Source organism: Garra rufa, chromosome 11 (genome assembly GCF_049309525.1).
Source record: "Garra rufa chromosome 11, GarRuf1.0, whole genome shotgun sequence".
NCBI classification, from domain to species: domain Eukaryota; kingdom Metazoa; phylum Chordata; class Actinopteri; order Cypriniformes; family Cyprinidae; genus Garra; species Garra rufa.
Genome location: NC_133371.1, coordinates 40,405,867 through 40,420,166, shown reverse-complemented (window position 1 = coordinate 40,420,166; position 14,300 = coordinate 40,405,867). Strand labels below are relative to the sequence as shown.

Sequence of the window (14,300 nt, the reverse complement as noted above, 5' to 3'; positions counted from 1 at the left end):
CTACCGAAAATGTGCAGTTACTACCGAAACATGGGGTGCTTGGTCAAAAATAAAGTATACTGAATTATTAACTAAGATGATAATTCTATGATTTGCATATTCAATGCATATACAAACTTTTTACAAATTAAAAATGGATTTAAAATACAACAAATCTCATAAATTACACTTCAAATATTGTTAAAAATGTAATTCATTAAATAACATTAATAGATACAGCGTTTAGTTTTAATTATGTATTAGTAAATGTTGGAATCAACATTAACCAAGATTAATAAAGTATTTTTCATCGTTAGTTTATGTTAACTAATCAGTGTTGTAAAGGTTACCAGTTACAGATTACAAGTTATAAATGTAATAAGTAGTGTACATTTCAGTTACTATTGTATGTTAAAGTAATTTAGTTACTTTTCTAAATTTTTAACAAATGTTTTCTATCATTTTCAAACATTTAAAACATCCTTCATCTCTTTAATTAAGATTATAACAATTGAATTTTAATGCACAGCCAGCACAAAATCAGCCCTTTTTTTAAACTTAAATTACAGATTTGAAATGATAACAAGAAATAGTAAATATTAATGCAAGAAGTATTCATTACTCTGACCATTCTTGTAAGTAACTGTAATTTAATTACATTTTTTTGTCATTAACTGTAACAGATTACAGTTACATTTACTTTGTAATTAAATTATGCAACACCGCTACACTGTAACTAATGCAGCAAACTATTTCTAACAAATAGAATCTTACTGTAAAGTGTTCCCTTACACCTTTGCCTTTACTGTCAAAGTCAGTCAGTCCAAACACACATGCATATTCACACACTCTTTCCAGCTATCTCTCTCTCTCTCTCCATTTACCCCTCGCTCTAAACATCGAGCTCAGTGACGGCTTTCCAATTACTGCAGCGGTACGGGGCGAGAGTGACTGCAGCATGTAAATGCAGAGTAACAAGAAAGAGAGAGGAATTTAAGGGCGGAGAGATGATAAGAAACCGTGAGAGGAAAAGAAAAGGGCCGTAAAGCAAAGAAGGATGGAAAAGAGAAAGTATCACAGAAGAAAATGATGGACAGAGGCTGTAAGAAGAGAGCGAACGGATGAGAGACAGAGAGGTATGGAGTCCCGTCGTCACGGTTTCCTCTGACTCAGTATTGATCAGTCAGAGCCGCCACAAGCCTGTAATAAACAGCACTGAAAATCATTGGCGGGCTCTGCAGTAATACCATATTCCACACACATCAATCATCATAAAAACAGACATACACAGTCTCTGACAAGTGTTCTTTTTATTTAGGACATTTGTAAGAAGGTAGATTCGAAGCAGTGCTACGGCGCCTGAGGAACGGCAGACGTAGATGACATTAACGTCACACTCGGCTCTGTCTGATCTCAGGCCGATCTGACTCTTCCCATGCATGAGGAATTGTCACACACTGTGTGAATTCACGAAGACATATTCAGCGTTTTAAAACTCAGAATCAGAACGAGCTGCCTTCCGAGACAGTTCCAACACTCAGTTTAATTGTGCTTGTGATTCACAAGAATTTTTGAATGTGTATGATGTCCAAAAATGCGCTTCATTCAAACATTCAGACGTGCCTATAAATTCCAAAAAATACTTGATTTAAGCATTGAATTTGGAATCATTTAATCTGAATGACCAAACACACCTACGATTCATAGTTGTTAGATTTAAATTTTGGACTGATTAAAAATATTCAGTAACATTTTTCAAAGAGGTTTAATGTGCATTAATTAACATGAATTAACTACAGTAGTTACCACATACTTTCTATACTTAATACAAAATGAAATACACTACCAGTCAAAAGATTTTTAACATTTTTAAAGAATTCTCTTCTGCTCACACAGCCTGCATTTATTTGATTCAAAGTACAGCAAAAATAGTACAATTCTGAAATGTTTTTTTCTATTTGAATATATTTTAAAATGTAATTTATTCCTGTGATCAAAGCTACATTTTCAGCATCATTACTCCAGTCTTCATTGTTACATCCTTCAGAAGTCATTCTAAAATGCTGATTTGCTCTATTTTATTATTATCAATATTTAAAACAGTTGAGTACATTTTTTAGCATGATCCTTTGATAAATAGATCCAAAAATCAGCATTTTTCTGAAATAAAAAGCTTTTGTAACATTATACACTATACTATTCAAAAGCTTGGAGACAGTATACTATATTTATATACAAAACATTAGATTTCTGAAGGGTCATTTAACTGGAGTAATGATGCCAAAGATTCAGCTTTGATCAGGGGAATAAATTACATTTTAAAATATATTCAAATGGAAAGCAGTTATTTTAAATAGTAAAAATATTTCACAATTTTACTGTTTTTATTGTACTTTGGATCAAATAAAGGCAGGCTTGGTGAGCAGAAGAGATTTCTTCAAAAAAAAAAAAAAAACATTAAAAAGCTTACTGTTCAAAATCTTTTGACTGGTCATGTTTTTGCTATCTAAAAGTAAAACTATTAAAAATATTAATCTATTAAAAAAGGTTTCCATTGTTTAAAACACATGGAAAAATGTAAACATAAACTAGAGAAATATAAATATAAAAAAAAAACCCTAGAAACCTATAAAAACTATAACAGAACAAAACTTCTAATTAAAAAAAACTGATTATAAAAATAAATAAGTAATTTAAACAATAAATACGATAAATATAAATGTACTTTTTTAATTTAATATATACAGTATATATTAAATTTTTAGCTTTATTTCAGTTTTTTGTTTAAAATTAATAAAATGAAATTCAAACATTCAGATGTAAATATAAACTCCAAAAATATTTGATTAAAAAATTCAATTTGAAATCGTTTAATCTGAATGATCACAGTTAAAATTCATATTCAAAATTTCAAATTGAGTCTATGATGTTTCAAATTATTACAAATATTTAGTAACACTTTCCAAAGAGCTTCAATGTGTTAACATTAGTTACCATGAAGTACTAATAAAAAATAATTAATTTCAGAATTTACAAAAAAATTACTAAAGTCATCAGACCTGAGCTAACAATAAACAGTTGTATTTTTATTAACTAAAGCTAACTAGGCATGGGCGAACAGGGTGGCCGCCCGGGGCGGCATTTTTTCATGACACGTGGGGGGTGGCACACGAACTTGGAGGGAAAAACAAAATCTGTGCCGCTAAGCGGTTTTCTATTATCTATGATACCTGTGCCACCCCTGCTGCTGAAGGAGCTGCACAGAAGCTGAGCGAGCAGAGAGGAGAGGGGAGGGGATGAGGGGGGTGTTGGGGGGCGCAGAGTACAGTTCACCTCTCCCAGATGAAGCGGACAAGGAGGGGGGCTAAACTATGTTAGTGACACCTGACTTTCTTACAAATAACGCGCATTTCATTCAAAATATTATAAACACAGACCAATAATTTGCACATTTTTTATTTAATTGTGTGTAATGGCTAATAAAAATAGGTAATAAAAAACGATTATGATGTGGAGGTGAATTGGTTTAGTCTTGACTTCTGGTCGTGAGTGACTGCGTTGGGGGATGGAAAATCTGTTGATTGTCGATTACAAAGTAAACACAGTGATAAAGAGAAAAAGGCCAAAGCTTTTAGGTGCCCAGTTTAGGAAAAAAAGAAAAGAAGATGAGGAGAAACTGGCAAAAGATAAAGGTATGCAACAATGTTCTCTCTGTATGATTAAGGTATTGATGTCATTATGTTAATTAGTGGTATAACGTTAACTCTTAGGTTTGTTAGCCTTCTTGCTTATGATGCTTGCTATGCTTACCTTGCTAAAAAACACACACACACACACACACACACACACACACACACACACACACACACACACACACACACACACACACACACACACACAATAAAAGCCTAATATACAAACCACCACAGAAATTCTAATGGTTTCTATTAAATACCATTATGAACCATTAACTTTTTCCAGGGAAACTATTACAAAATTCCTTATTGTAGTGTGTTTTGGGCACTTTTCCAATGGGATTTACCATCCCACCCACCAATAAAATCCATCATATACCAGCGGACATTGTTATACTTACCATTAAAACCAATACAATTCCCATTATGACCATTAAATCCATTACATTTTCTATTATTTTTGGGCAGGGTTCTATTGTTTTTTCAGCAGTGTATACATTACAACACGAGATCTAATTAAATGTAACCACAAAATTAGTACAGTTATTATTTATTTCCATTGTTTGTGTTAATGTTGGCTAGTATATTTATTTAAGGTATGAGCAGTTTATTTATTTTTTTGCTAAATTTGGTTTGTTACGGGATGACATATAGTATTACTACAATAAAACGTGTGGTGTGTACAAAATGTGAAGTTCTGTCAGGTTTTTTTTTTTTTTTGAGGGGGGTGGGGGGGGGGGTGTTGGGGAGCAACTGAGTGTAGAACCGCCACTGCTAACTAAGAACGAACTTACTTATGTTGTGATGTTGAAAAGTGTTAGATCCATACAAATAAATGCATCTATGATGGCCAAAATCTTAGACTAAAACAAAAATGATGGCCATAAGTGTTTATTTCAAATGTTTAAATGTAAGATATAATATGTGATGCTCTGCAGATGCTCTAAAGGTACTTTTACATACTTTTCTCTTTTACATAAAAATTTAGAGGCAAGCACATTTCTCAAGAACGTGCATATAATACCTAAAAATATATTTAAAGAATGTTCAAATGACTGCAGTTTGAACAGTCAAAACAAACCTACGCTGTCTAGGTAGGAAGCTCCCTACATCTTGAAACACAGCCTATTCAATATGACCATAGACTCATTGTAACTAGCCCAGCTTGAATGTGTTCATAAGCTCTAACATGTGATTCTCTGTCGAGAAGTACTGACCTCATTCAAACTTAATGACACACACCTTTATGTATGAACTCACACGTAACCCTCAGAAGCCCACACACTCTCACGCACAACAACAACCTTGCCCTAATCGACCACGCTAAACCCCTCAGGCATACAGTGTCCTGTTGAAGGGTGTGACAAAGTGATATATTGGCTCTATACCTCTCCTGAGCATCCTCTCGGCTGCCTCCTTGGACACCAACTATACTTCGGTAACCCTGGCAACTGCCATCATGGAGAGATAAATTGAAAGCAACTGTCTTGATTCGCCAGGTGCTCGTGTCAACAATGAATCAGAGGCTTCTTTTCCGCCGTCTCTCACGATTCTCTCTCTCTTTAGGTAACAGCAGCTTTATCCAAAGTCAAAGACTAAGTCTATATGCTGTCATCGTGCTGTGAACAACTCCACAAATTTACATCACATGCGTGTTATTTGGGGGCACAAGTATCTCAACTTTCTCAACTTTGTACAAAATGAAATATACACATATATATAAACTAGTGGTGGGCCGTTATCGGCGTTAACGTGCTGCGTTAACGTGAGACTCTTATCGTGCGATTAAAAAAAATATCGCCGTTAATCTATTCTCAAAATTGGGTTGGGAGCTGGGTCTAAACTACGCAAGCTATGATGACTTTCACCTTGATAGTTTAACACGGATGTATACCAAAGACTGTAGAATATGGTCGCGCGTTTAAGTCTCCTCCGCCAAAACACAGACGGGATCGCGTCGTCCTCCATTCATAAAAACCGAATCTACTATAGCGAAATGGCACGTAAATTCGTCGTTTTTTGGATTCATAAATCAAATGTTGGTCTGTCACTTAATTCAAATCGCGATATGGACTAGTGTATGTGAAAACTGAAATGCAAAAAGACCGTTTTAATATGAATCCGGTATGTTCCGTTTGCCTAGCTGTATGTATGAATGATGGAGACGAGCTTTTACTACACGCATACTGAAACACACGTGACGCTCCCGGTAATTTTTGGCATTTGCATCTCACATGAACAGATAAACTCAATCTCCAAAACTGCTGTGAGTGTCACTTTTACCGTTTCATTTGAGAAAACTAGCATCATATCATACTGTATACACAGAAACTTCACGGCAACCTGTCAAAATAAAAGCACGGTGTAACATGAACGTAGAAGTAATGGAAACGTAGGGGAAACACTGGCTACCATAGATATACATACGTAGATGTATATTTTTATCACACTGTACAACAATAATACAAACAACAATACTGAACAACAATAATGTTTTTTTTATTACAGTAAGGGCTAAATTTAGGGTTGGGTAGGTGTTGATGTTAAAAAAAAAAACAATCTAATAGGTAGAAAAAATAATTTCATTGTTAGTTAGTTAGTAAACAGTACATCTTATTGAACAATTTATTTTCATCAACAAATTATCATAGAACAGCTTTATGAGCTTTATGATCCATTCTCAAAGACTTTAAGTCATTATTTGGGTAGCACACATATTCTGAATGTCTTCAGCAGAATTCAAATTAGCCATTTTAATCTAGATTAATCTAGATTAATTCCAAGATTTAATCTAGATTAATCTAGATTAAAAAAATTAATCTATGCCCACCCCTAATATAAACCTAACCTATAGAAATGTAAATATTCAATTTAAACTAGAAACGAATAAAATTACAACAAAAATTGAATTTAAAGAGAATCATTACTGAAAATAAAATAAATAAGAAAGTAAACAAAGAAGTATTTTCTTATTTGTCTTTTTAAAAATAAAACAAAATAAAATAATATGACATAAAATCATACTTCAAGATTTTACTTTTAGTTTTTACTAGAAAAAATAATATAAAATTTAAATAATAAAATAATGATTCTTTTTTCAGTAAAAAGTTCATGCTATTAAAAATGATTAAGATATATATAAATGAATAAGATATTAAGATATTATATCTTGTTTTTTTGAAAAACCTATCAAAATGATTTGAGTTTATAAAATAAATAGGGTAAAGAAAAAAATTTCCCCTCTTTTTTATGGAAATTTTACAGATTTCATGCAAGTAAAATCATAAAGGATGATTTTATGTAATTTTATGTCATATTTTATTTTGTTTTAAATATGTTTTTTTATTATATATAAATAATGATAATGAATAATAATAAATAATGTGTATTTAAATTATATTTCATACATCCTATTATTTATATAAAATTATATATATATATATATATATATATATATATATATTGTTAAGTAAAAATAAAACTATTATAATTAAAAAAAACTATTGTTTGAAATAAAGCTGAAATAAAATAAATATTTGGTATGAATATTATTATTAGACTAGAATATTAAATGAAATGACTTAACCTAAAGAAATACTGATAAAAAACAGAAACTAATAAAATTACAACAGAACATAAAATTTCCAATTATAACTGCAATTAAACTAAAATAAAAACTAAAAAGCTGAAATAAAATTTTACAGTAATTATTTTACCTCAAATAATTTTGATTAATTAAAAAAAAACAAGATATAATATCTTAATATAATTTTTTATATCATATGTTTTTTAAATAAATAAATACATTTATTTCTTATTAGTTTTTGGGTTTGTTTTCCAGTAAAAAAAGATGATATTAAACAATCTTGTTTTTTTTTTTTTTTTTAAATGTATGTAAAAAGTTTATAAATAATCTGACAATGAAACCTGTATATCTATATAAAAATAAATATTTAAAAAACAAGAAACTAATAAAATATAATACAACTAAAATATAACTAACTATAACTGTAATCAAACTAAAAAACATAAAAAGCTGAAAATATAAATATTAGATTAAAAAATGTAAATAAAAAATAAAATATAATAATAAATAAAAAAATAAAATATCTATAACTAGAAACATTTACAAAAATACTAATAATAAAAATTACAAGATAACACAAAAAAAGATAATTAATAAATATTACATATATTACATATTGTATAGATAGATATTCAAATACAACGTTTTTTTCTATTTTACAATACTATTTTCAAGCTACAAAGACTAGGCCTACTTTAAAAAATAATGCAGGTGAAATATTTTGCAGTACTTGAGGGAAACATATTTGTGCATTCGCTGACAGTTTATTTAGCATATTTTACAACTAAGGTCATAAAGAAAAATCGATGTCATTGCCACTTTTACACCCCAAAAATAGAATCAATTTGCTTTTTTAGCACAGCTCTGGCCTCAGCTGTATCGTGCCGCTATCAAACTACGCTTTTCTTTAAAAATGTCGGCTAAAGAAAGCTTCCATCTTCGCCTGACAATAGGAATAAAACCAAAAGACATTATCGGAAAGAAATGACCCTTCGAGCTCTGGAAAAAATGATGTTGAGACCAGGCAGTCCAGCCACAATGGAGAGACTCATATGCTTTGTAATAACAGAATAAGGCAACGGAATCAGTCATTATCTTGCAAGCGGTTATTTGCATAAGTGCACAATCGTAAAATGGTCTCTGTGGAGGACTAAGATGAAAGAATGAAATGAGTTATGTCTCGCTCTCTCTCATCATCTCTTCCGTTCTTCTGTCGGAATCTCTCTCAGTCTGTCTTGCCCCTTTTAGGGGTTAATTGAGTGTAATAGAGTCGGTGTGAAGCCTTTCCTCCGACAGAACAGAAATGTGTGTGTGTTTGTGTTTACTGGGTCATCCTATCCTCCCAGCAATTTTGGAGACACCGCTATCAACAAAAAATTACCTTTTTCTCCTCTCTCTTTCAATTCGTTCCCTTCACTTTTTCCTTTTTAATACTTCAGAATATTTCGCAATGAGATAGACAAGAAAAAGACCTGGGTGAATCACATGAAACCTGTCAAGAAATGACATATTTCAGACCAAAACCGAAAAACAAACATTTTGTACTGATAAATAAAACATACAGAATACATAAATAATCAGAAACTGAAGTTTTAGAGTCATTAAGTTGATTTGCATTATGACATTTTCCATGGTCATTACAATACTACCACCTCCAGTTCTCATTAACGTAATCCAAATAGATAAACAAACTGTTCTCTTATTCCTGATTGTGAAAATAAAATGAAATAAAATAATATAAAAAATAAACTAAAATTAAATTTAAATACTTTATTTATTGTGAAAACTAAAATTTGAAATACTGTCATAGTATTTGTTATATTATTATAATTTACACTAAATAAAAACAAATACATTTTACAGTATTACAGCTTTACAGTAATTTTACTGTGTTAAAGTAATGTGCATTTAATGAGAATCATCACTGAAAAAAATGAAATAAAATAAAATAAAATGAAATAAAATAAAACAAAATAATATAAAATGAAATAAATTCCTTAACATTTATTGTGAAAGCAAAAATTTGAAATACTGTCATAGTAAGTGTTATTATATTATTTATATTATTATTATTATATCATAATTTACACCAAATAAAAATAAGTACATTTTACAGTATTACAGAATTTTTTACTGTGTTAAAAGTAATATGAATTAAATTAGAATTCTCACTGAAAAAAGTAATGTAAACTAAATTAATTCCTAAAACAAAAATGAAGATACTGTCATAGTATTTGTTATTTTATTATAATAATAAATTATTACATTTAACAGTATTACAGCAATTTTTAGTGTTAAAAATTAAAAGTAAAATAAATTTAATGAGAATCATCACTAAAAACAATATGAATAAAAATGTGAACAAAAAAGTATTTTTCTTTTTGTCTTTTTAAAAATAATATGAAAAAAAGCATACTTTATGATGCCTAATTACATTTACCATAAAAAAAATTAAATTATGTTTTTTTGATATAAATATATACATATATTATTTAGTCAACTAAAAATTCAATTATTTAATTATTATTATTATTATTATTATTATTATTATTATTATGTAAACATAAAAAATAGAAATTCATAAAATTACAACAGAAATATAACCATAATTAAACTAAAATAACAACTATAAAAAGCTGAAATAAATTAGTTATTATTGCATAAACTAATTTTGACTAATTAAAAAACAAACAATATATCTTTATCTTATTTTTAGTTTATTTTATTAAATAAATGAATAAATAGATACATACATTTTTAGTATTTTGTTTAGTTTTCCAGTAAAACAAAAAGAACATTTTTTGTTCTCTTATTCCTGATTGTGAAAATAAAATGAAATAATACAAAAAAATTAATTACATTAAAATACTTTTTTTAATTTATTCTGAAATCTAAAATTTGAAATACTGTCATAGTATATTATATTATTATAATTTACACTAAATAAATTAATAAAAAACAATTACGTTTTACAGTATTACAGCTTTACAGTAGTACATTAGATTTCCAGTAAAACAAAAAGAACATTATATTAAAATGATATTAAAATATTACACCTTTTTTTTTTTTTTTTGAAAAAATGTATCAAAATTACTTGAGTTTATCAAATATCTGGCAATGGGGAAAAACTGTTTAATGTTTTTTAAACGTTTTTATGGAAAATGCAGATGTCATGCAAGTAAAATCATTAAGTATGATTTTAAATAATTTTATGTCATATTTTACTTTGCTTTAAATCTGTTTCTTGTACAGCGCTTTGGTTTCAACATCAGTTGTTTTTAAGTGTGCCTAATAAATCAATAAACTTAACCAAACCAAAAATAAAATGCTAAAATAGCTTACTTAGTATGCAAAATATTAGATATAAATGGTAAATATTTACTTAAATTACATTTTATACATCCTATTATACAAAAAAAAAAAAAAATACATTAATATAATATATATATTTTACAAACTACATTTATTAAATGTTGTTTTTCTGTTGATTTTGGTGTGAAATGTGACCTGGACATATGCGACCCTGGACCACAAAACCAGTCATAAGGGTCAGTTTTTTGAAATTGAGATTTATACATCATTTAAAAGCTGAATAAATAAGATTTCAATTGATGTATGGACTATATTTTTTATAGCTGATTTATTTACAGTAGGACATTTACAAAATATCTTCATGGAACATGATCTTTACTTAATATCCTAATGATTTTTGGCATTAAAAAAATCAATAATTTTGACCCATACAATGTATTGTTGGCTATTGCTACAAATATACCTGTGCTACTTATGACTGGTTTTTAGTGGTCCACAGTTACACATATATACCCACAAAGAAATGTCTCTAATACTGTTTTTTTTTTTTTTTTTGTTTCAAATGATTCTTTGAAGGTTTGGTTTTAATCCCAAACTGGCTTCTAATGTCAAGAAGCTGAGAATAGCCATGAGTGTTGATAAGGAATAGACCAGAGGTAAAGAAAAGGCCAATAGGAATGCAGCCACGCCTCAGCGCCACCCCTTAAATCTCTCATCGTCCAATAGGAAATCATCAGGCTCACTGGTCTAATCCCAGCACTCCCGTCTATGGGTGTCGAGGGAGTGGCAGGTCTGGATGTCCTGAGGGTGGAATCCATCATGGAAAGCTCCAGACTGAGAGAGTGCTCTTTCAGAGTGACACCTCATTTACCTGCCTTGCACAAACAAAATGGATTTCCTTTTGCTATCGATAAATCACTCAATTCTCCTCCCCTCTCTCTTTTTCCTCTCTAAACAGAGCTCATAAATCGGCAAAGTAATGAAACAGCAGAAAAGGGGTAAGGTCTAAATTTCAGCCTCTTAACTGGTGGTAAGAGAGACACGTTAATGATGAGTGATGAGCTTTTGGGACACTTTTCAGTCACGCCGGCTCACCTGACTGCTTTCATAATCATATTTTTTCACAGGAAAGTAAACTTACACTTAGTTTTCACGGTGCATTATTCATTAGGAACACTGCAAGAGAAATTCAGAGCTTTAATGAGCTATCTTTTCACTCAAAATGACGAAAACAAGCTAAAACAACAACACGAACAACACGGTTGTTGTCAGGTTTCAGTATCACTAGCTAATTTAAACAGCTACTACTGAGCTGAGTGAAAATTTGTAATGTGCATGTCACCTTTACTTATACAAAGACATCCAAAAGAACAATCTCCCAGACTCTTCATTATTTCTGAACACTCTGTCTATGACAGACTTCATCAAGATGCTGTCTCATTTATTATATTATGTAACCACCTAATGGCCAACGTTTTGGAATTGTCAATGACATTTAAATAATGGAAATGAATGCCATAAATTAGCATTCTGTGTGTGTATGAACACAAGCGTCAGCCTCGAAATTGTTTCAACATCATATGGATGTGAAAAGGAAACATACATTTGGTGATAATTTTGTCCAAATTAACTTAATAGACTTATTAATAGCTGATGATTTTAAAAACTACCAGTGACAAAGACAGACTGTTTGTGTTTAGTTTGCTGGACTGCAAAAATGCATGCACAAAAAAAAAAAAAAAAAAAAGTGAAAAAAATTTTTTTTTAAATAAAATAGAATAAAAAAAATTAAATACAATAAAATAATAAAAAATGAAATAAAAAGAAAGAAAATAAATAAATAAACAAATCAAATTCAATTCAATTAAATAAAACAAAAAATGAAATCAAATTAATAAAATGAAATAAAATAAAATAATAAAATGTAAAAATAAAATGAAGCAAAAAAACTAAATAAAATAATAAAATAAAATTAATTAATTAATTAATTTCTAAGTTTGTTTCTTTTGTTTTTTTGCAGTAAAAATATACAAAATATGATAAAAAATTACATGAAGGTATTATATAATAAAAAAAGTATATAAAATGAATTCATAAAATATCTGGCAATGCGGTAAAGAACAAAAACTTAATTCAAGGGGAAACGTTTATTTTACTTACCCCATTATAATTTTTTTGAATAATGAAATAATTTGAATTTAATGAAATAAACTAAAACAAAAAGAAAAGCTAAAAAATGAAATGAAATAAGTAAAATGAAATAAAATAAATTAAATAAAACAATTAAATTAAATAAGTTAAAATAAAAATAAAATGAAATAAAATAAAATAATATGAAAACATGAGATAAAATAATAAAATTAAGTAAATTAAAATTAAATTACTTAATTAATCAATTAATCTCTTAGTATGTTTCTTTTGTTTTTGCAGTAACAAAATATGAGAAAAATTATACTAAGATATTATATAATTTTTAAATGTACAAAAAATATGAATTTCTAAAATATCTGGCAATGGGGTCAAAAATAAAAACTTCATTCAAAGGGAAAAGTTTATTTTACTTATTCCTTATATGATCCCTATCTAGGAAACACACACACACACACACACACATATATATATTATATATATGTATATAATGCATACATATATAATTTGATTTTTTCTTTCAGATTTTACGTCATTATGGTTCTCTAGTAAATGTATCTTGATATAAGAATGTTAAATCTTTAGATATTTGGACAACAAGACAAACAAAAACCATTGCATTGAGCTACTGTCACAATAAATTCCTCGTAATTCCTTTTTTCATAAATATTATGTAATGTATACAATTTGTCATTATAGAATCTCTTTAAACATGAACAACTAATTGTTTAAATATTTGTCAAGAACTCTGAGGTACCGAAAAACTCACTGTTTAAGATATATTCAGTGATTTTTTCCCTTTTTATAACTTATGGATTCATAGCAAGAGCCCAATTTAACTCTATATCACACACTATCAACCAACAACACTTGCGCTTGACCTCTGACTTAGTTTCCTCTGTGCTGTTGCCGCTTGTGCACACACTGACCTGTGATCTCTAAATTCACTTTGACAATGTTTAGAACAACGTGTCATGGCCTCGAATCTGACCCTGAACAGGAAGTGGGCGGCCAGTGCTGACCAGCACTAATTACACACTCTCCTGGTCATCGCGGTCACCTCAGGGAGAGACAGGTGGACACAGCCAGACAAAGGGCAATGACCAGAGAGAAGGAGAGGGGACTTTTATAGAACGCCGGACACCAAGGACAGACGCTTTGGCTTAATTTCTGTTGGTATCATCACATTCTGTGTATTAAACACAAACACACTGCAAACCACACACGTGTGTGGGTGGTTCTGATTATTAGCGGGCCAAGATGTCAGGAAATACTGACAGATGGACAACTAGGACAGAACACAGCAAAAGCCCCTCAGGACTTCAAAAAGAAAGAGAGTGAGCCCTAAAGTGATGTTCACTACACCTGCTGGTAAAATTAGAGTCCTGAGGTCCAAATTAGCACACAAAGCCACTCGTTTTGCTGAAGTGAAGTTAAACAGAACAAAAGAACTGCTTCAGAAAGCTGCCATCACTTTTCTAACCTATCCTGGGTATCCTTTATCTATCCTGGGTAATATCGTGCCATTTTGAAATATGATTGTAGCAAACAATTCTGTATAGATCTGTGGTAAGATCCCT

General features: G+C 29.8%; 1 protein-coding gene across 1 annotated transcript in view; it reads right to left on the bottom strand.

The window, feature by feature from the left end:
- The window catches only part of shank3a (SH3 and multiple ankyrin repeat domains 3a), a 287,571-nt gene that overhangs the window by 115,433 nt on the left and 157,838 nt on the right, over positions 1–14,300 (bottom strand). The gene's annotated exons all lie outside the window — the stretch shown is intronic.